This window comes from Meriones unguiculatus, chromosome X, assembly GCF_030254825.1.
Source record: "Meriones unguiculatus strain TT.TT164.6M chromosome X, Bangor_MerUng_6.1, whole genome shotgun sequence".
Classification (NCBI taxonomy): Eukaryota; Metazoa; Chordata; class Mammalia; order Rodentia; family Muridae; genus Meriones; species Meriones unguiculatus.
The window spans coordinates 22,865,119-22,888,490 of NC_083369.1; the positions used below are offsets into that span (position 1 = coordinate 22,865,119).

At 35.8% G+C, this 23,372-nt stretch overlaps 1 protein-coding gene across 3 annotated transcripts in view; it reads left to right on the plus strand.

Moving 5' to 3' along the window:
• Ar (androgen receptor) overlaps positions 1 to 23,372 on the plus strand; it is a 208,926-nt gene that overhangs the window by 11,107 nt on the left and 174,447 nt on the right. The window contains exon 1 of one of the 3 annotated variants that reach the window (XM_060375669.1): positions 13,163 to 13,349. The exons of the other annotated variants lie outside the window; for them this stretch is intronic. The gene's annotated coding sequence lies outside the window, so the exon portion shown is untranslated. Of the gene's footprint in view, positions 1 to 13,162; positions 13,350 to 23,372 lie in introns of those variants that run through there. 3 annotated transcript variants of the gene reach the window in all.

A 23,372-nucleotide genomic window follows, 5' to 3' on the forward strand; every position in this document is an offset into this window, starting at 1 on the left:
CAAGAGCAGTAGCAATAGTCTACATTGCTTGGACAGTCTTTTGAACTTCTTGAATTACTCAGAAGGAAATTTCCCTTGAGTATTTGTTAGTCAGTCTATGTATGTCTGTATCATCTATAGCGCTATATTAATATTTATTCATATATTTTAAGTACGCTTACAAAATTATATGTTTCACTGTCTTTTTCAAATACCCTTAACATATCTCTCCTTTCTCTATAGCACCCTTCTTCTGTTCTCCAGTTAAAGAACCTACATGAATTTTTCTCATTTTACGCTTTCAAAGTCAGTGTATCCTGCTCATTCTCTGTCTGTCTCTCTGTCTCTGTCTCTCTGTTTCTCTGTCAACTCTGTCTCTCTATGTCTCTGTCTCTCTCACTGGAGTGGTGGTTCTCAACCTGTGGGTTATGACTCCTTTGGGAAGTCTAACAACCTTTTCACAGGGGTCACCTAAGACCATTAGAAAAGACAGCTATTTACATTACTATTCATAACAGTAGGGAAATTACAGTTATAAAACAGCAATGAAAATAATTTTATGTTTAGGTGTCATCACAACATGAGGAACTGCATTAAAGGTCACAGGATTAGGAAGATTGAGAACCGCTGATCTAGAGAAAATGGCCCATTTTTCCTTCCCTGGCTTCTGGAGTTACTCAGGATACGTGCTCAAGTTTAAATATTCAGAGCTAGGATTCACTTCTAACTCCTTTTATAAAGCCAGAATTACGCTCATATCAAAACAAGGTAAAGATACATCAACAAAAGAAAATTACAGGCCAATATCCCTGATGAACATAAACTCAAAAATGCTCACTAAAGCATTTACAAAACTGAATCTAGGTATATAACAAAAATCCAAAATTTTTTCATAATAAATGTCATAGAGAAAGTAGTTTTGGAAGAAGTATATCTCAAAGACCAACATCATCCTGATTTGGAAAAAAAAAAAAAAAAAAAAAACTTTAAAACAATCATGTTAAAATTAGGGAATAAATAGGGCTGTTCATCATAACCACTCCTTTTGTTCTTTTTTTTTTTGCATTTCTTTTTTTATATTTTTTATCATTAGTTACATTTTATTAACTCTGTATCCCAGATGCATCCCGCTCCCTTATTCCCTACCAAACCTTCCCTCCCTCATCTCCTCCCTGCCCCTTTCCAAGTCCACTGATTGGGGAGGAACTCTTCCCTTTTCTTTTTTTTTTTTTTCTTTTTCTTTTTTTATTTTTATTATTAGTTACAGTTTATTAACTCTGTATCCCAGCTGTATCCTGCTCCCTCATTCCCTCCCAACCCCACCCTCCCTCCCTCATGTCCTCCATGCCCCTTTCCAAGTCCACTGGTTGGGGAGGGCCTCCTCCCCTTTCATCTGAACCTGTTTTATTAGGTATCTTCAGGACTGGCTGCAAAGTCCTCCTCTGTAGCCTAGCAGGACTGCTCCTCCCTTGGGGAGTGGGAAGGTCAAAGAGCCTGCCATTGAGTTCCTGTCAGAAATAGTCCCTGTTCCCTTTGCTATGGGAAACCAATTGGTTACTGAGCTACCACGGGTTTCATCCAAGCAGAGGTTCTAGGTTATATCCATACATGGTCCTTGGATAGAGAAACAGTCTTATAAAAGACCCCTGTGCCTAGATATATTTGGTCCTTGTGGAGCTCCTATCCTTTCCATGTTATACTAACTCCCCCTTCTTTCATATGATTCCCTGCACTCTGCTGAAGGTTTGGTTATGAGTCTTAGTATCTGCTTTGATACACTGTTAGGTAGAGTCTTTCAGGGGCCCTCTGCGGTAGGCTCCTGTCCTGTTACTTGTTTTCTCCTACATCCAATGCACCTCCCATTTTCTTTCTTCTCAGATAATTAGGAATAGTGCTTCCTCAAGATCCAGCTATACCACTATTAAGCATATACACAAAATTTGCTCAAATATGCAACAAGGACATTTGCTCAACCATGTTTGTAGCAGCTTTATTTGTAATAGTCAGAACCTGGAAACAACCCAGATGTCCCTCAACAGAGGAAAGGATACAGAAATTGTGGTATTTTTACACAATGGAATACTATTCAGCAATAAAAAAAATGAGGAAATCCTGAAGTTTGCAGACAAATGGTGAGATCTAGAAAAGATCATTCTGAGTGAGGTATCACAGAAGAAGGAAGACACACATGGTATATACTCATTCATATAGTCCTATAAGATATGATAAACATAATGAACTCTATACACCTAAAGAAGATAAATAAGAAAGAGGACCCAGGATAAGATGATCAATCTTCACTTAGAATAACCACTCCTTTTCAACATAGTGTTTGAAGCACCAGCTAGAGGAATAAGAGTCAATAAGAAAATTTAAGCAATATAAATAGAAAATATGACAAATTTTCTTTATTTACATATGATAAGGTATTACATATAAGGGATCACAGAAATTTCACCAGAAGGCCTCTAAAAAAGATGAACACTCTGATTACGGTAGCAAAATACAAAATCAACTTATAAAAATTGGTAATCTTTCTATACACCAACAAACGCAAACTGAGAAAAATAATTTTCACATTCCCCTTCACAAGATCCTCCAAAAATATCCAGGAATAAGTATCAGGAACTGAAAGACTTCAAAACCATAACTCTTGGACAAAAAAAAAAAAGATTAAGAAAGAGATTACAATATGTAAATACCTCCCATGCTTGTAGATTGGTAGAAATAATATTGTGAAAATGAACATTCTGCCCAGGCAAGTCACAGATTCAAAAACAAACAAACAAAAAGAAAACACAGAAACAACAACAACAAATACTACTAACAAAGATTTGGAAGAACAAAAACCCCTCACTGGGTAGCTAACTTAATCCTGAACAAAAAGAGCAATGCTGAAGTGTTTAAAATACCAGATTTCAAGCTATATAACCACTTTTATTTTGTACAAATAGTGTAAGTTAAGACTAATATAATAATGTTCATAATTGTGTTCAAAAATTAAGTAATATTCAGTCAAACAGCTTCAAAGGAGGCAGACAGGGATTTTAGTTTCACTCTTATTTCTGTTGTAAGTACTTGATTTTATTCTATAATACTTTACAGATAGAAATGGTGAGATTCAGCAATGCAAAGAAACACAACTAATGTCAAGAATACAAACTGGTGAATCTCTTAAGGCTTCTAAGACTCTGTCTACTGACCACACTGATAGAGTTGTTATGTGAGAATTTTGAGTGTCAGAAACCTTGGTATTCTGCCTGACAGAGTATATTTATTGAGAATTTGCCACATGCCAAATACTATACTGTCAATGAAAAACCGTGGAAAAAGCCCTCCCTGAACCTGACAATCTAATGAGGAGAGACATGGAGAACATGACAAAGAACAAGTGTTATGAAGAGTAGATTAGCAGAGTGAAGAAGATATGTATGAATGGTGTAAAGTCACAATTTATATTTGTTGGTCATCTTAGGCCTTACTGAGAAGAGACCTGAAAGAAATGAAGTGAAGCACATGACCATCCAAGATCAAAAATTTTCAGGTACAAAGAGCCTAAAGAAGGGGTACATTAGATGTGACAAAAGACAGAGGCCTATATGACTAGTTTGCCTAAATAAGGAGTGATGGAACACAGTGACAGAGTTAAGGTGGATATCCTGAGTGTTCATCATAACTACTCTGAGAACATAAGCAGCACAGAACTCTCTTTCATAGCATCTGTTACTGTTAGCTACATGATACATATGTTTGGCAACTTCTTCTCTTTGCAAAGAACAGGGTTTGGAATAAATGAGGAGCAGGGAAATGAAGCTCCTGCAGGTTCCAAAAGAAAGATGTTGATAGTTCAGGCTAAGGTATCCAAAAGAATAATAAATGGCTGGATTGGAATGTTTTGATGAAAGAGTCAGTAGCATTTATTGACAGCTTATAGATTCATTGTGAAAAAAAAGAAAGGAGACAAACATCACTAGCAATATATTGGCTTGAATAATTGGAAAAAGGCATCAGCATTTATAAAATGATGAAAAGCGTATGTAGAAAAAGTGAAGGACATATGAATCAAAAGTTTAATAAAATGTGTGTCTTCCAGTGAACTTCTTAGCATCTCGGATCTCCTGCACAGGCTTCAACTTTCTTGTTCATAAGGGAAAGTAAAAATAATCTTACAAAGCACACTGGCACAATCTCTCTTTTTTGCTAGATACTTTTAAAATTTATTAATTTTTTTATTAATAACAATTTATTCACTTCATATACCAGCTGTAGCCCCTCTTCCATCCACTCCTAATCCCATCCTATCCCTCTTCTCCTCCCCTGCCCCTCCCCAAGTCCACTAATAGGGAAAAACCTCCTCCCTCCATCTGATCATAGCCTATCAGGTCTCATCAGGACTGGCTGCACTGTCTTCCTCTGTGTCCTGGTAAGCCTGCCCCTGCCTCAGGAGAAGGTGATCAAAAAGCTAGCCACTGAGTTTATATCAGAGACAGCTCCTGTTTCCCTTAATAGGGAACCCAGTTGGACAATGAGATCTCATGAATTACATCTGTGCAGCAGTTCTAGGTTATCTCCATGCTTGGTCCTTGGTTGGAGTATCAGTCTCAGAAAAGACCCCTGTGCCCAAATTTCTTGGTTCACTTGCTTTCCTTCTGGAGCTTTTGTCCCTTCCAGGTCTTTCATCTCTCCCTGTTCTTTCATAAAATTCCTTCATTCTGCCCAAAGTTTGGCTATGAGTATCTGCTTCAATACCCTGCTGGGTAGAGTCTTTCAGAGGCCCTTCATGGTAGGCTCATGTCTTTTCCTTGTTTTCATCCTCTTTCAGTGTCTATCCCTTTTATCTTTCTGAATGAGGATTGAGTAGCTTGCCCTGGATCTTCCTTCTGGTACACAGATTTTAGTATGATTGTCTTATATTATATGTCCAATATCCATTTATAAGTGAATATATACCATGTGTGTCTTTCTGTTTCTGGGTTATCCCACCCAAGATGATCTTTTCTAGTTCCCACCATTTGCATCCAAATTTCATGATTTCCTTGTTTTTAATTTCTGAGTAGTATTCTATTGTTTGAATGTATGACAATTTTTGTATCCATTCCTCCATTGAGGGACATCTGGGTTGTTTCCAGATTCTGACTATTATTAACAAACTCGCTACAAACATTGTTAAAGAAATGTCCTTGTTGTGTACTTGAGCAAATTTTGGGTATATACCTAGGAGTGGTATAGCTGGATCTTGAGATAGCACTACTCCTAATTTTCTGAGAAAGCATGAGATTGATTTCCAAAGTGGCTGTACAAGTTTACATTCCCCCCAGCAATGGAGGAGGGTTCCTTTTCTCCACATCATCTCCAGCATGTGTTGTCAGTTGACGTTTTGACCTTAGCCATTCTGATGGTTGTAAGGTGAACTCTCAGGGACATTTTAATTTCTATTTTCCCGATGACTAAGGACATTGAACATTTCTTTAAGTGTTTCTCTGCCATTCGATATTCCTCTGTTGAGAATTCTCTGTTTAGCTCTGTACCCCATTTTTTAATTGGAATACTTGATTGGTTGCTGTTTAACTTCTTGAGTTCTTATCTATTCTGGATATTAGCCCTCTGTCAGATATTGGGTTGGTGAAGTTCTTTTCCAAGTCTTTCGGCTGTAGTTTTGTTCTAAGGACAGTGTCCTTTGCTTTACAGAAGCTTTTCATGAGATCCCATTTATTGATTATTGATCTTAGAGACTTTGCTATTGATGTTTTATTCAGGAAGTTGTCTCTGTGCCAATGAGTTCAAGGCTCTTCTCCACTTTTTCTTCTAACAGGTTTAATTGTTTGAGTTTATGTTGAAGTCTTTGATCTAATTGTACTTTAGGTTTGTGCAGGGTGATAAATATGGATCTATTTGCATTTTTCTACATATAGACATCCAGGTGGACTAGCACCATTTGTTGAAGATGCTATCTTTTTTCCATTGTATGGTTTGGGCTTCTTTGTTAAAAATCAAGTGTCTGTTTGTGTGTGGGTTTATTTCTGTTTCTTCTATTTGATTCCATCGATCCACCATTTTGTTTCTATGCCAGTACCATGAAGTTTTTACTACTGTTGCTTTGTAGTACAGCTTGAGATCAGGGATGGAGAGAGCTCCAGACAATCTGTTGTTGTACATGTTTGTTTTAACAATTCTGGGTTTTTTATTTTTCCATATGAAATTGGGAATTGTTCTTTCAAGTTCTGCAAAGAATTTTGTTGGTATTTTGATGGGAATTGCATTGAATCTGTAGATTGCTTTTGGCAGGATGGCCATTTTCACTATGTTAATCCTACCTATCCATGAGCATGGGAGATCTTTCCATCTTCTAATAACATCTTCATTTTCTTTCTTCAGAGACTTGAAGTTTTTTTTCAAACAGGTCTTTAACTTGCTTGGTTAGAGTCACACAAATTACTTTATGTTATTAGTGGCTATTGCCAAGGGTGTAGTTTTCGTATTTTATTTCTCAGCCCTTTTGTCTTTTGTATACAGGAGGGCTACTATTTTATTTTATTTTTTTTTAGTTGATTTTGTATCCAGGCACTTTATTGAAGGTGTTTATCAGGTGAAGGAGTTCTCTGGTGGAATTTTTGGTGTCACTCATGTATACGATCATATCATATGCAAATAGTGACACTTTGACTTCTTTGCTTCCGATTTGTATCCTCTTGATCTCCTTTAGCTGTCTTATTGCTCTAGCTAGGACTTCAAGTTCTATGTTGAAGAGATACGGAGAGAGTGGGCAGCCTTGCCTCCTCTCTTGATTTCAGTTGGATTGATTTAAATTTCTCCCCGATTAGTTTGATGTTGGCTATAGGCTTGCTGCATATTGTCTTTACTATGTTTAGGTATGTGCCTTGTATCCCTGATCTCTCCAAGACTTAACAGGAATGGGTGTTGGATTTTGTCAAATGCTTTTTTGGCATCTAATTAGATGATCATGTGGGTTTTTTTTTTCTCCTTCAGTTAGTTTATATGGTGGATTACATTTATGGATTTCCATATATTGAACCACCCTGCATGCTTGAGATGAAGCCTACTTGGTTATGGTGGATGCTATCTTTTATGTGTTCTTGGATTCTTTTGAGAGTATTTTATTGAGTATTTTTGCATCAATGTTCATAAGAGAGATAGGTCAGAAGTTCTTTTTTCGTTGTGTCTTCGTATTGTTTAGGTATCAAGGTAACTATGGCCTCCTAGAAAGAGTTTGGTAATGTTCCTTCTGTTTCTGTTTTGTAGAATAGTTTAAGAGAATTGGAGTGAGCTTTTTTTTGAAAGTCAGGTAGAATTCTGCCCTGAAACCATCTGGCCCTAGGCTTTTTTAGGAAGGGAGGTTTGATGACTGATTCTGTTTCCTTGGGGGATATAGGACAATTTAATCTATTACGTGATCTTGAGTTTATTTTGGTAAATGGAATCTATCATGAAAATTGTCCATTATATTTAGACTTTCAAAAATCGTGGTATATAGGTTTTTGTAGTAAGACTTAATGATTGTTTGGATTTCCTCAGTGATTGTCATTATGTCCCCCTTTTTGTGTTTGATTTTGTTGATTTGGATATTTTCTCTCTGCCTTTTAGTTAATTTGGCAAAGGGTTTTTCTTGTTGATTTTTTCAAAGAACCTGCTCTTGGTCTCATTGATTCTTTGAATTATTTTCTTTGTTTTTATTTCATTGATTTCAGCTCTGAGTTTAATAATTGCACATTCGCTCTTTATGTTTGTTTGTTTTTTTTTTTTTTTTTTTCAATGCAGTTTATTCAGGAACCTTGAACAATCATCGGACCCTGGGGAAAGCCAGCCCACAGCTTATATAGCCTCTGGGTAGCCAACCCCAGCGTGCCACGTGGGCAATGCAGATAGGTCCACATACATGAAAGCAAGCCAGATCCTCAGCCTTAGCCAAATGTGGAGTCTATGTTTGTTTTTTTTCTCCTCACTTTTACCTAATTTTTATTTTATAGAAATCTAAAAAATAAAGGTAGAGATTTTCTTTTCATTCTAATTCGGTTAATCATTAGGGTGTGATTTTCAAGGCCTTATTTCAGAGAAAGAGTGGTTTTTTTTTTTTTTCAAAACTTTTAGACAAATAATTAAGTAATAGAATACCACATATGGTGGCTACACCTGAAAGAGTGAATCTTTTTTTTTAACATTATACCACAGTATTTATGTTCTAAAAACCATGAGTTTTAATCAAAGCTGGAATCTACAGGAAATGGGAACAGAAATTGTCTGAAATCCTACACTATTAGATTTCATAGAATTTGGCCAGTCATCTTTTTCTGCTATCAAAATTTATGGATGAGATGCCTGATGAACACATTTAGGAGACTGGGCCATGATCACATAGCAAGGCAGTGTCTGTATCAGGTTTAGTACCTATTCCAGAAGGTAAACTGCATAGTATTTTCTTAGAAAACTTTACATTGGAAACTCGTTTTTCTGAACAAATAATTATAATAGCAATTATAGTAGAGACCATATTTTCTATTCCTTGCAAAACTTTGATATGTGCATGACTTAATAAATTTAAATCTTACACCAAGTTTTAGATAGTAGGCCCTGCATTGTTATATAACTTAGCTGCATGTGCAGAGATAGGAAATCACAGAACCTGTGTGTCCCTCAGGCAGTTTGGCTTCTAACTTCAAGACATTTTTTTTAACCTCTCAGCCCTTTTAGTATTGTCCAAATGAACATAGGTATGGGGATATCTATTTGGTCATGGAAAACCTACCAATGGCCACTGCCTCAAAGAAAAGTTATTCTCCCTTTTCTACTGACAGTAGCTCATCAGTGGAGATGTTAACCTCTGTACTATACCAAGAGTTTCATGGATTATGTAACTGGTTCCCTTTACCAATGCAAAAAACAAGCAACTACAGTGGTTTGTCATGTACTTCTATGTTATATAATCCACTGCTGTGCAGTAGGCAGCTTAGTGGCCAGGATGTTAGAATAGGGATTGTGGAATGGAAAGGGATTATGAATGGTGGATAATTTATAGTAAAGATTAGATTAGAAATGTTGAAAAGAGCTCAGAAACCCTGTATTGGCTGAACTTTAAAATCAACTATTAACCTGTACAATTGAATGGCTGTTTAAATAGGAACAATAATAAAATGAGAAAGAAAAATGTTACCATTTCGTGTGATTCATAATAATCTCATAACATATGTACACATTCCCATGTTACAGATGAAACACCCACACAGTAATTGAATAACACACTGAAGCTGACCAACCATATAAGCAAGAAAACCCATGTCAGTATTCACTACTTCTATGGAAATGGGTGTTACCTATATTACAGAAAGTTTTTTAAATATAAAAATATTGTATCTGAACTTCAAACATTAAGCATTTTAGCTTAACATAAGCTTGTTTATGTATAAGGGCTCAATAAAGAAACATATCTAAAATCATATGGTAAGTAACAGAGTAAAATCTTGAACTTGAACCACCTAATGCCAGTTCTCTTTCTACGCTATCATTCTGGTTCCCTCTTCAGAATAATTTCTTACCCTCTACCCCTCCTTTAGTCTTGCCCAGTTGCTAGTAAAACACAAACAAATTACTCGATCAACAAGATTGTACAGAGAGGTTACTAAGTGAGCATAGCTCACCCCTTTTCAGAAGGTGGTGAAGTGAAATAAATCTCAGGACAAGACAGCAGTTTATGTGAATAATATTAAATAAGAAGGAAAATTTCTTAGTACTTGCACAATGTTATCTCTATCCTTCTATGTCCAGCTTGGTTGCACAGAATCCCATAAGTCATGAAAGTGAGTGTCACATAGCATTTTTGTTGCTGAGGAAGTGTCTGCTGCAAAAATCTGCTTTTTGTTCAATGTTTTCTTTGAAAGATGGTATAATCTTGCTGCTTGTGCAAATAATACCCACTTAGCATTTCTCTTGAAAATTGGCAGTGCTTGAGTGAATGTCTCTTTCCAAACTTGCCATATTGTGTCATAGCTCTGAAGCATTGTCCAACCTCTAATTAGATTTAGAAAGCACATAAACTCAGGGTTGACAGTAAAGATAGAAACTTTTGATAATCAATATTTGGATGTACAAAGGGCTCTAAAACATGCTATGTGTCTACTTTTTCTGCCTATCTATCTTCCCCTTTCATCTTTGCTTAAAGAAAAAAAAAAACAACAAGATTAGCAATTTGTAGTCTCTGGGAGTTTCCAATTGTTCAAATGAAATCTGTTTGATCAGCCTTTTAAATAAAAAAAGACCAAGTTAGACTGAGATATTTTTTCTTAGCAATTATCTAATAATAGAACTAAAGTCTTAGCCATGCTCATGTTTTAGATGTTATGTTGTTTGCTTTAGATGCTTGCTGAACCTCAGTGAGGTACTAGGTTGACTCAAAGTATGTCAGGTCAGATGTGGAAATGAACAGAGTGGTCTTTTTGAGGAATCGCTCCCCTTCCAGGTTCAGCATTTTCCATTAGAGATGACCTCAGAGTTTCTGGGACAACACAACATGGAGATTCTCAGAATTACAGTGCTAAAAGAAAATGTTTCTCAAAGGGTTCTTTGTCATTTCATCTAGCCGAATTCAAATCCTTATCACTTCTTACTGTACTGTGAGGGATCTGGAATTTCTTATCTCTTACTCAGTCTTCAGCTTCTGGACAATTGCAGCCTTGCATGGTGATTTATCTCCCTATTCTCAGTGTTTGTCTCAAGGAAGCTTTACTGAATAATAATACAGGATTAAAATTTCAGCTCTTTAGGTAATGGCAAAGGCAAGGACATGGATTCTAACCTCAGTAGTACACACCGACTATCCACCTCCTCCAACCCCAACCCCCCAAAAAATCAGTTCCTTTCCAGTTGTTTTTAAGTTCAAGCCCGCATTTTTTAAAATCTGATATCCAGGTTTCTTCATGACCCGGTTTATTTTCCCAGCTTGAATTCCTACAACTAGCATCTTTTTTTCCCCCAATCTAGCCAAATAGATCTAGTCACTGTCACTTTAAACCAGCTGCTCTTCTTTGTTTTTTGACCTTATTATTTTTCCCATTATTCCTTTGGTGTTGAAAACGATCAAAATTTCAATAATGTCTGTACTTCTAATGTTAGCTCAAATACAGCTTCCTATAAGAAGTTCTTTTTTTAAATTCCCCAACGCAAGAAAAAGTGATCTCTGAAATGATATAGTTGAAACATGTTTATTGTAGTTTTTTCATTTATAGACCAGCATTAGAACTTTGTAGCTTGTAAGATTTTGAGGAAAAATAGATGACAGGATGAATGCTGTGTACAAATCAAGAATCAATTTATGCTTGCATATTTATTCCTTATTAATCAATATACATAATGCTTAGTCCCTTAAATTATAAGCATTTTCATGAATATAAATAGTTTTGCTTCATATATTCTTTTAAAACTTCTGTTTTAGAACAAAGATTGCTTTTTGGATGCTTCTTCATAACATTTCCAGAGTACATAGCTTAGATTGTAGTACATAATGGGTAATCCATTTGTATTAGGTGATTTTGAGTTAATAACATTGACTGCCACAAACAACTGGTGGGGTCAGAAGTTCTGTTTCTAGAAATGTATAACTCATAATAACTCCTCCTCCAGATACTACCTGTGCCTTTCAGTTTGCCCAGGGATCCTTGGACTGCTTTGGTCACTGAAGTTAGTTGCTTGATCCTTACAGACATTTGAAATCGCCAACCCAGGAAGTTCAGTGACCTGGACAAATCGTAAGAGCCATTCTCACTATAAGAGTTTTTGTTCCTCATGTAGGAGGAGCTAGAGAAAAGTGCAGTGGATTTCACAAATCACATCAGACCTGACTTTCAGTTCTGTCACAATCATTTACCTGTGGTACAACCTCAAGTGAGTAACTTATCTTTGATCATGAAGTTCTTTATCTATGGGATACTGTCCTTACAGTCTTATTATTGTAAAGTATAAATAGAGCATCTTAACCAAAGAACATCACACTTAAGTAAGTGCTAAACTTTTAATTCACTTTTTACTCATCACACCCTGTGTGTCTGTTGAATGTTGGCATAAGTAGTAAATTTGCTTCACTGAATATATTCAGAAAGAGACAGAAACTACTGGGAATCATTGATGAAGCACAGATTTGAATTCAAAACACATAATGCTTTCAGTCACTTCTTAACCACTATAAAGCTTCTAAGTGAGTTCAAAATGTCCATCTGAATGATTTTAGGGAGACCCTATGAATTTAGAAATATGAAACAAAGAAGATGAAAGTCCTTGACTAAGAAACCATGGTCAATACTGAAATAAATGTATTGGCTGGTATATACTTTGACATCTAATAGCTTTTAAATCTTGAATCTTACTAGTTATGAGTTTTGAGTAACTTCATTCATCCGTGTTTATTTTCTTACTAATACTTTTCTTGTATATGTGTGTGTGTGTGTGTGTGTGTGTGTGTGTGTGTGTGTGTGTGTGTGTAAAACAATAAATAGAAAACATTTAGCCTAGTGCCTGTCTCAGTAAAAGCTTGATATGGTGTCACAGCACCTATCATCACCATCATCATTGTCATCATCATCATCATCAGACCAATCGAAGATTAGGAATACAACTTCAGCTAAAGGGAACAGGATTTTCCCGGGCTATTCCTGCCTGGCTTTCTCTTATACAAAGCTTTCTGCTTCTGAAATACCTTGGGTTGGCTCTAAGTGTGAGGTCATTGAAGATAACAGGGAGCCTGATTTGCTTTGGTATATCAAGTTATTAAGTTACTTTCCTCAACCCAGCTCAAATCTTTTACTAGCTGATGCTTCAGAGTACAAGACTGAGCTTGTCTAAAGAGAAATGGAGAGAAGACGAAGAAGAAACTTGTTTTCAGCCATAGGTCATGATCCTCCACAGGGAACAGAGTGACCCAGTGTAGACTCGGCCCTTTGTGACTTTGGAGAGCCTACATTTCAAGGAATTACTTTATTGCACACGTTGAGCCATTTTCCCCATAGGATTACAGAGCAGGAATTTCCTAACTCCTTTTATAGCCTAGAAACCATCCCCCTCTCCTTCTGTGATCCACTTAACTGGCAAACAGCAGGTGACATAACAAAAGCAAGATCTTTAGCATAAAAAGAGGAGGTTCACAGCAGTGCTGAATTTTCTTGGGAAACTCCTTGTAACAGTAGATCTTCCTGACCACTTTTGTACATCCCAAACAGATTAAAATGTTTTTTGTTTTTGTTTTTGTTTTTGCTAATGGTAAGCTGTGTCTCAGAGCAGATTTTTTCCTGGATATATTTAAAGATTTGCTGAGTCATTTGGAAACAGCCTGGGAGACTGCGAGACGAAAGGACTACCCCAAGTCCACAGAGGTGGGTAAATAAAATATGAATTCTAAATTATTGTCCATGGGTAACAATGACATGACCTGCTTCTAGCACCTCTCCTTCTCAATTCTAGAAAATATCATAAATTTATCTTTAAAACATATTCTGTTGTTTGACAGTTTCATATGTTTATAGAATGAATTTTATTAGCTTACACCCCCATTTTCTTTCTCTCATCCTACTCCATCTTCTGTTAGGGCACTGCTTCTCAACAAGTTCCCCTCCTATTTTCATGTTATTCCCTACTTACTTTTTCTCCATATAATCTCTTTCAAGCTCCTTCCCTTACTCTCTTCGGAAACCATGTAAACTATTTCTTTAATTGCTGATTATATACATACATGCATACATGCTTCTAAACATTTAAATTCAACCTTCTCAATTCATATAATGTTACTTGTATCTGTCTGTCTATCTATTGATCTATAGATAGTCTACTGTTCTTGTAATTGTTTAGGTCTTGTTTAGGAAACCATGTTGTTGGGATTTTCATGGAAGTAGCTTCTCTGTCACAGGTAGAAGGCACAATATCACAGTTGACTTTTTCTCATATAATTTTTCTGTCCCTCTTCTTTGATGTTCACTGAGCCTCAGGTGAAGGGGATGTGTAGTGTCAGTTGAGACAGAGACCCCACTATCTTCTTTTTGACCAACTGTAGTTTTCTATAATAATCTTCTTCTGCGAAGTATTCATTTCTCACATTTGGACTCTTCCATTTATTGAAGTAGGAGCGGAAGAGAGGGAGAGGGAGCTCTTGTACAAGTGGGCATCCTGTCTTGAATTGTAAATGCTCTTGCTGTTATAGGTAATAGTAACATGAAAATATCATATAGTATCATATAGATGTGTTTCTTTTCCACTTTCTTTGTCAGCCTCTTGTCTCTTGTGTTGTTATTATGGTGTGAATACAAGTACATACATTTTTATGTATATATTGTTACATTATTCTCTATTGCAGTTCAGAATTAGTATAGAAGTCAACAGCAATTTCAATTGGTTGTTCTTAGAGCCAATTGTGTCCACTTATTTTGTCCTATAAATCTGCAGTCTTGAATTTTGGGGGAAAAATTGCTTCTTCTTGATACTGGATTCTTTAAACAATATTTCATTGAATTCAATCTTCTGTTTCTGTCAAAGCATATGTTTTTCTCTTCTGTTACTCATCACATGTTGTTTCATGGACTTTTCCAAGTTCCAAGACTTTTCTCACTCTTCTTAGCTTGTGACCCATTCCTGAACTAGCTACCTATGCCCTTTTCATCATGTTGCTTTCTCCCTGCTAACTGCTAACGAAACCAACCTACCTTGCTGTCCTTTCTTTAGCTAAACCCGTTGCTGGGCTGTGATTTCCCCCAGAAGATGATTCTTTCATGACTTTAAAATTTGATATTAAGAAATTTTACCCCTGGCAACACCAGTTTATTTTGGGTAGTCCCAGGATCTAAATGAAATCAGGCAAACTAAAAGTTATTTGACCTGACCGAAGATATAGTTCTCACTGTCCTTTTCATGTGGATTTTAGATGACATTTTAGAGGACCTAGTGCTTAGCTTTGGTAAAACCAGTCAAAATGATAAATGAAGGAGGACTGGAAAATGGGAATGGAATCATTGAACATATTTGCAATTGAATTATTACGATCTCTAAGAAGTATAATGCAAGTACTTTCAAGCAAATTCTCTAGATTTTGGAAATCAGTTGGGGTATAGGCAAAGGGGTGAACATACTTCTTTTTTCACAGAAGAGAAAACTAAAACAGGGGGTAATTAAGCAATTACTCCCTCACAAAGCAATACAGACAATGTGTAGAAGACAATGTGGGAGATGAACTTTGAACACCTACAATAGGCCTATAGTTTTTAAGCACATTGATAAGATTTGCTCTTTTCTGTGGTTCTGCATTTAGAACTTAGCATCTAACACATGCTACAAAAGCACTCTACTGCTGAACTACTATGCTTCCAACCCTGATGATATGTTTTGGAATAAATTAATGAACAAGTATATAAGTTATTTGAAACAATGCTCAATTTTGGCTAAGGATTTATTCAAATCCTTATGTAGGATCCTTTTAATATTTTGCAATGTTAATTTGATTGATGAGATTTTTTAATTCTTATTAATCAATATATTTCCTTAATCCCAACTTTATACCAAGTGCTGTGTTTGATCCCAAAGATAGATATAAGAAATAAGTTCAGGACTCAAGATCCTACTCACTGGGGAATATCTCTCACTATTAAGCTTTGGAGATGATGCTTATGAAATGTCAAACCAAATAAGCAAAATCTTACATTGTATTCCACGTAGTCAAATGAGTATGACATCCTAAAATGGGGGTGTCTTTTTATTTTGAGTACACGAAGATGAAACCTTATGAATAACTACATTTTAATCTAATCTTGACTTCTGTAGAGAAAAAGTGAAATGATTCAGCCTCTATGAGTGCATATGTGTGGAGGAGGGAGTCTTGAATAACGTGATACTGGATAGGAGCTGAGATTTTATTAAACTGGAACTCTAGATAATTAGGTCATTCTTTTAAGTTCAAAATATTTATATATTTGCTGTGTGTATATTTAGGTTAGGGATGAGGGTGGCAAAGATTATAATATGAACTGATTTTCTACTTTTTCCAAATAAATGGTCAATGGTGTTGAGGCATAATCATTATATTTGCTTTGAAAATCTGGCCCTCATGGCTCTCTCCTCTGGGTAAAACAGTTTCTGGTCAAATATAACATTTTCTTGAGCATTTTTCTCTTTACTGTTAAGTGCTGTTAGATTTTAATTTTTATTTTCTTGTTTACTCTGCACTCTAATTCTAAGTGGTTCTTACTAGTTCTACTTTATGGATAAAGAATCAAACTTCAGAGAGGTCAATGACTAATTCAAAGTCACACAGTGAGTACCTTAGTGGGTTTGGGATTTGTATTCTGATTTCTCAAATATTTTTTGTCTTCTGTTTTTAATGCTATTTTCACAATTCTAAACCACTTTAGCTTATTTTTCATAAAGGCCATTAAATCTACCCTCCATTAGCCAAACCTTCTTGCCTCCCTTCAACATAGCTCTTTTTTAGCATGATCTTAGTAATCATGTGAAAAATGTTTTACAGCCTTTCTGGGTACTGTGGTCCAGAGTCTTAATCCAAGCACTTAAGTGCCTTGGTTAACTGTAAAATGGAAAATCAAAGTCACAGCTAATTCAGGAAAAATGAGTTTGGGATGTGAATTTCCTGGGCAATGTGTCATCCCTTTTTTTATTTTCTTAGCTTCATAAACTTACCCACAATGTTCCCTGAGGACTAGGAGTAATAAAGATGATGGAGAAATGTTTCCTTCTCCTCCATTCCAAGAGTCCATCAGCCAAGTGTCACACCTCCTTCTGCTTCCCCATTCTTTGTACAGAGATGGAGGTAGGTGATAGATAAGCATCCCTTACTGTTTCAGGCTCAAGCCAGGGCTTTCTCTCTGATTGAAATGGGGTAGGAAGAAAAGCTGAATATCTACCAAAAGGACTAGTAGTGAAAAATTGGCTCCTTGAAAGACCTACACTTAAAACATCCGGATTTATGTTCACAATTTGTGGGCTTCTATCTGTGTTTTCTCATCTGTGTATTGGAACATAATTTTTAATTTAGTTTTATTTATATATTTATTTATTACAATTTAATCACTTTATGGAACATAAATTATAATTTTATAGATGAAAACTTAAATCTAAAAGTATATTGTCACTTCAGAAATGATTTCGAGATTTAAAGTGTAGAGGTTTCATTATCACAAATAAATGTTTCATGTTAGCTAAGAAACCTTGTCATTCTAAAACCTGAGAATGTATTGTTTACAGACTGAAGGTTATTCCTATTCCATGCACTTAATAGTTATAGTTTGACTGAAGGCCCTGGTGCATGGCCCTTCAATTTTTTTTTTTTGAGGAATAATTGTGGAACTCTTCTAGACATGACTTTGAAAAAGGAGTTTGAAAGTAGTCAATCTTAAAAAACAACAGCAACATCAGACTGTGAGAATTTAAAAAATATGCTAAAACTCAGGTTTGTTTGTTTTTTTTTTTTTTGGTCTGGATTATGCAAGTCAAAACAGACAGAAAGGGGGATTACACTAAATTCAAAAAGTCATCTTTGGCATAACAGGATTACAAATGATTGTTTTTGCTCATGAGTCATTTCTGAGAGGCCTCTCTAAGTCAAATGATCTCTAAATACAAAATGATTTTGATTCTTTCTACTGGAGGCCAATGAGAGTTGTAGTCAGAAATGCTGAAGAGTAAATGAGCATTTATGCTCCTATAACGTTTGTTTGGTTCTGTGGGACTCTACAGGACCAAACAAACAATATCCCCTCATAGCACAGGGTTCCTTACCTACCCACAACTTAACTTATTTTTCTGACGGTGTTGAAAACAATGTGGTTCCTTACAGGTTATCTAAGTCAAAGTCTGCACCTAAGCTGCTAGAGAATGTTTTACAAAGGACTTTGTACAGACACTAGAGAAATGAATGTTCCTGAAACACCACCCCCCTTTCCTATGATATTCTAGCCTTAAAAGTGAGAGTTTCTGCTTTGCAAAAACCCTGCTGACCTGAATTCAGATCCCGGAAGTCATGCAAAAAAAGCTTCGTGAAGTAGCAGGCATCTGTCATCTCAGCACACCTACAGAAAGTTAAGTGACAGAACAAAAGAGTATCACAGTCTAGCTATTTTGTTGTATGTAACAAAGCATCAGAAACAAAAAAGACCCTACATCAAACAAACAGGAGGTTCTGATTCTAAGGCAATATATGTTAAAAATGTTGGGCTGTAACCTGCACTATGCAATGTCAGCCTTATCTGTTAAGCATCTAAACCATTTTTCTTGGTTTACTCTTTTGCCATGTAGCAATTTGGGGCAGTCTACAGGGTGAGTGGGAGCTTGGAGGCATGACCAATAGAGTATTTACATGCACACATGTATGAATAAATAATTTAAAATAATAACATATGAATTTAAAAATTGTACATACTAAGTGGTAAATAGCAAGACCTGCAGAGGACAGGAGCTCCACAAGAAGAGCAACAGAACCAAAAAATCTGAGCACAGGGGTCTTTTCTGAGACTGATACTCCAACCAAGTACCATGCATGGAGATAATCTAGAACCCCTGCTCAGATGTAGTCCATGGCAGTTCATTGTCCAAGTAGGTTCTATAGTAATGGGAACTGGGACTGTCTCTGACATGAAGTGATTGGTCTGCTTTTTGATCACCGACACCCCCTCCCTCAGCCCCAGGGCAGTGCAGCCTTACCAGGCCACAGAGGAAGACAATGCAGCCACTCCTGATGAGACCTGATAGACTAGGATCAGAAGGAAGGGAAGGACTGGGGACTGAGGGAGGGGAATGGGTGGAAAGGAAAGGAGGGTGGAGTTGGGAGGGGAGGAGGGAGGGAGCTACAGGTGGGACACAAAATGAATAAACTGAAATTCATAAAAATAAAAAATAAAATAAAATTGCACATAACAAATTTTACGTACTGATTGTAATGTTGAGAAAGTGTATGCATTATAAATATTTTCATAATGATATCATTGTTATTTAATGGAGTATGAAGGTTTCTGCTTTAATATCATGATTTTATAGAAATTCAGAATATTGATGATAGAGAATATATTTCTTTTACCGGGTCTCATTTATATTGTTCATTACCTAGTAGGAAGGATTACTTCTCTGATTTGTTTGGCTATTTGTTATGAAGAGTTATCACAGATGTATCTTAAAGGATATAGAATTTGTATACACAATTATAGACACAGAATACAGACATACATTAAAAATGACAGAAATTGATATGTTCTTTACTAGTGTGGCATTAGCCAGGGCCCAAGAAGATGTTCATAGGAAATAGAGACATAAAGGTTCAGGAAAGAAGTTTCCAGAGCTCCATGCTTCCCTGTCAGGGGCTACTGTGTCCATCCAAGGAAAGTAGTAAGAAAGCAGTAGAGATCAGGAAGAAGCAAATTATCACTTTCTTTCTGATGAAAGTTATACCTTGTAATAAAAGTTTTTGTTGTTTTGGTTGACATGGCCTTTAATTGATATATTGTTTTCTATTTTCTCAAATGAAAAGAAAGAACTTCAAAATGTGGCATGCTTACTTTTAGGCTTGTTTCTTTGTAAGATATTAAAAATAGGTTAGTAAATGTCAGTAAATAGCCATGATATTAGTCAATCATCTGATATTGGCAGGGTTCCATTATTGCATTCACAATATATATCTAGACTTACTATGGATGGCCATGACTTTTCTTATGATAGCTTCTGTTCACTTGTTTAACATGTATATAGCATTTTTTGAAGTTTTTTGTTGTTATTATTTATTACAAGTTATTCACTTTGTTGCCCTCTCCCTCATCTCCTCCCATTCCCACCCTCCCTTTTCTCCCTCTATGCTCCTCCCCTAGTCCACTGATAGGGGAGGTCCTGCTCCCCTTCCCTCTGATCCTAGTCTATCAGGTCTCATCAGGACTAGCTGCACTGTCTTCCACTGTGACCTGGCAAGGCTGCTCCTTCCCCCCAGGGGGAGGTGATCAAAGAACCAGTCACTGAGTTCCTGCCAAAGACAGGCCCTGCTCCCCTAACTAGGGAATCCAATTGGAGACTGAGTATATGGGCTACATCTGAGCAGGGTAGTTTTAGGTCCTCTCCAGGCATGTTCCTTGGTTGGGGTATAAGTCTCTGCAGGGCCCCCAGGGCCCAGTTTTATCATTTTAAGTGAATTTTTTCTTCAGAATTCTCTGACCTGAGAAAGAAACTATCATTAAAGTATATAGTAAGAAATTAGTTTGTTACTCAGTTTAAAGGCTCTATTTTTAAGAGTTGATGATTTTGTGTTTATTAGAGGACAGGTATTCCATGAACACTTTAATTGGATCCCCCTTAAAGATTATAGGGGATATATTTAGGATACTGAAAACTGTAATGTATTCACAAATGCTCTAGACATACTATTTACATAAATTGAAAGAGCTAGCTATTTTTATCAGTTTATAAAAGTAGACTTTTTTTTAGCTTCATTTGAATTATTGATATCAAAACAAGGAAAAAAAAGCCAAGTTGGGTGAAGCTGGAGTATCTATGTTACTTTGCCATTAAAGAAAGTTCAGGGTTTGTTGTTGTTGATGTTATTATTATTATTATTATTTTATATGGATTTAAATTCAGAGAAACCTGTGACTCTTGATTCAAACCAGAATATGGATGTTTGTTTGTTTGTACCATATTCTCAGCAGCCTTTCAAATTTCACCAGTTTCAAATCTCAATTCCTTTTGTATAAAACGGTAATAATAAAACCTTTCTCAGTTGCTACCAGATGATTGTATGTGACAAATTTCTCACTTATTTAATGAAAAATTAATATCAGAGTGACTTTTACACAATATAAAATACTCACTTAAAGTGATATTCTAAGACTTCCTTTTGCAATAAATCTTTACCATTTTATTTATATAGAAGGCATTTCAGGTTCCATATTGCCTTTTTTTGGAGAACAAAGGTGAGTACTGGTTGTGGAGGAGTGGGCATTTTTCTGAGATGATGTGTCCATAGTGAAAGCCAGTAATAATCCATATGTGTGGTGTAAAATATCTTGTTTTTTTCCATCAACAAATATTTACATTGTAACTATTATGATCTCCATATTTTTCTGTCTGTAGTGACTTGCATATTTTCTTTTAGTTTGATTGTGAAAAATAAAATCAAAATAAGTAGGTCTGCTAAAATCTCACTAAACCTTTAAGATACTTTTATTAATCTCTGTGTAGAAAACTTTTAGGGGTTGACCCTCATATTGATGGAGCGTTAGACTTTAAATTTTTCTCAAAGAAAGGACAGTGTGATTTTTTTTTTCCTCTTTTACTGGCATGTGGAAATAAGGATTTGGGGTTGTAAGACAAGCCTTAAGGAAGGAAAGTAGTATGACCGGTCTGTCAAAAAATCACTTACCTGGCAGGAAACCCTGCCATGTATTTGCTTAACTCTCCGTACTAATTAAAAATAGTGAAACTCACAAATCATTATTCTAAAAACTGTTATTGTGATTAAAGTGTTTTTAGGACTGCCTTAGCTTCTCTATGGAAAAGATATTTGTTCACACGCAAAGAAATGACATTTCCATACTCACAGAAATATAGAGGTAGCAGTCATTAAAAACTTCATTTTCCAGAGTAAATTGAGACCCACAGAGATGACTTAATTTGACTAGGGTACTGGCACTAGGACTTAAAAGAGTGAAAGTTACAGCCTAGCACACCATTGTCTTCCTACAGTTATTGGTTATATGATTTATGTAAATATGCTGATTAGATGACTTACTCTGCAAATCAGAAAATAGAAAGCCATTCAAATAAAGTGTCTATACTTTTAGAGAACAATACAGAAGCTAAGAAAACAAGTAAAATGCTTCAAATAAAGTACTTGAGCATGAACCTGTATAACTTTTACTCTTAGATAATCTGCCTGTGAGTTAGTTGATGTGGAATAAAATGGATGAGCCAGTTTTTCTCTGGATTAGCATTTGTTTATTGTGTTCTTCTGACATCTAGGCTAGCAGTTATATTTGTTTTGAACGTCTTTACATTTCTCTATTTAAGGACAACAGATTTGATGCAAAGGATGGGTTATCTAAAATGTTATATGGAGTGCTACAGTAACTGACTTTTCAAATTCCCTTTCAAGTCCAAACTTTTGTCCTTTTCTCAGGATCTTCTGAATCCAAGCTTTCATTTGTGATACAATTTCTGTTTTCTTTATAACTAACAGAAATAAGCAAGCCATCTGGCATGGTGGAACATGCTGTAAATCCCATCACGGGGGTGGAGCTGAAGCAGTATAGTCTCAAATTTAAAGCCAGTCTGGGTCACCTAGCTGGATCCTCTTTAAAAACAGTTGCAAGATAACTCACCCGAAATGTAGACTGAGGACAGTTTTCTGATATACTCAGTAATATTGACACTCTTTCTTTATTCATAGGGATCCATTGATGCCCAGATTGAAGGAGAAACCTTCTCAGTGTCATATCACTAGTTATTATTAGGATATCAGGTTTTATTTATTTATAAAATGTTGAAAATCATAATTAGGTCTAGAACTTCTGATGATTAATGTAAATACATAACAACTTTTTTATAATTTATTTCAGTGTCACTTAAATGCATGCTTCATAATGAAGTCAAGGTTGTTCTGGGGCATATGGCTATTGAGGAGGTATACAAACTCACTTACATGTGCTGGGCTCTATTTTTTTTTAAACCAATAAAGAAAGATGATTAAAGTGTAAGGAAGATGTGAGCTGAAGATACCTAACTTCACTGTCAAGAGGCTAGAATATTATTATTCTAAGTGGCAGTTTACTTCACTTCCATTGTGGAAGTCCTATGAAACATCACCCATAGAGAATAGTCTGAAAAATACTGATGACTAAGTGTCTTTCCGTTCTGGTCTGTCTTCTCAAAATTTATGTCTCTGACCTTTATTGGGAAGTACATCTGGCTCTCCTTCTCCTTTTTGTCTCATTCTTCCAAATAACAAAGACATTTTTATATTTTTCCTAAGATATATATTCCTGAAAATACATTTTGTCAAAATTGAAATTTGTTCTAGTGTCCTAATATTCTTTTAGGCTAGTTTGAAACTATGCATGTTCTATGTTCTCAGTTTTGGCTTACACCCACTCTTTAATTTGTTAAATCCATTTATGTCAAACAACCATGCAACGTAAGGAAATGATCACCATCGTATATTTCAGTCTACTGATTCTTAGATTTGTAGTAAAAGTCTAGTCTGTGATCCAATTTATTTTGGCAACAGTGTTGAGTCAAAGAAAGCTTGAATCAAATGTAACCCATCTTCCAGTTGCTCAGCCTTTATAAGATAAATTATAGAGAAGTAATATAGCTGATTCAAGCAGAGGAAGAGACAGCAATTAGGCTTTCCTTCTTCATGTAGGTGT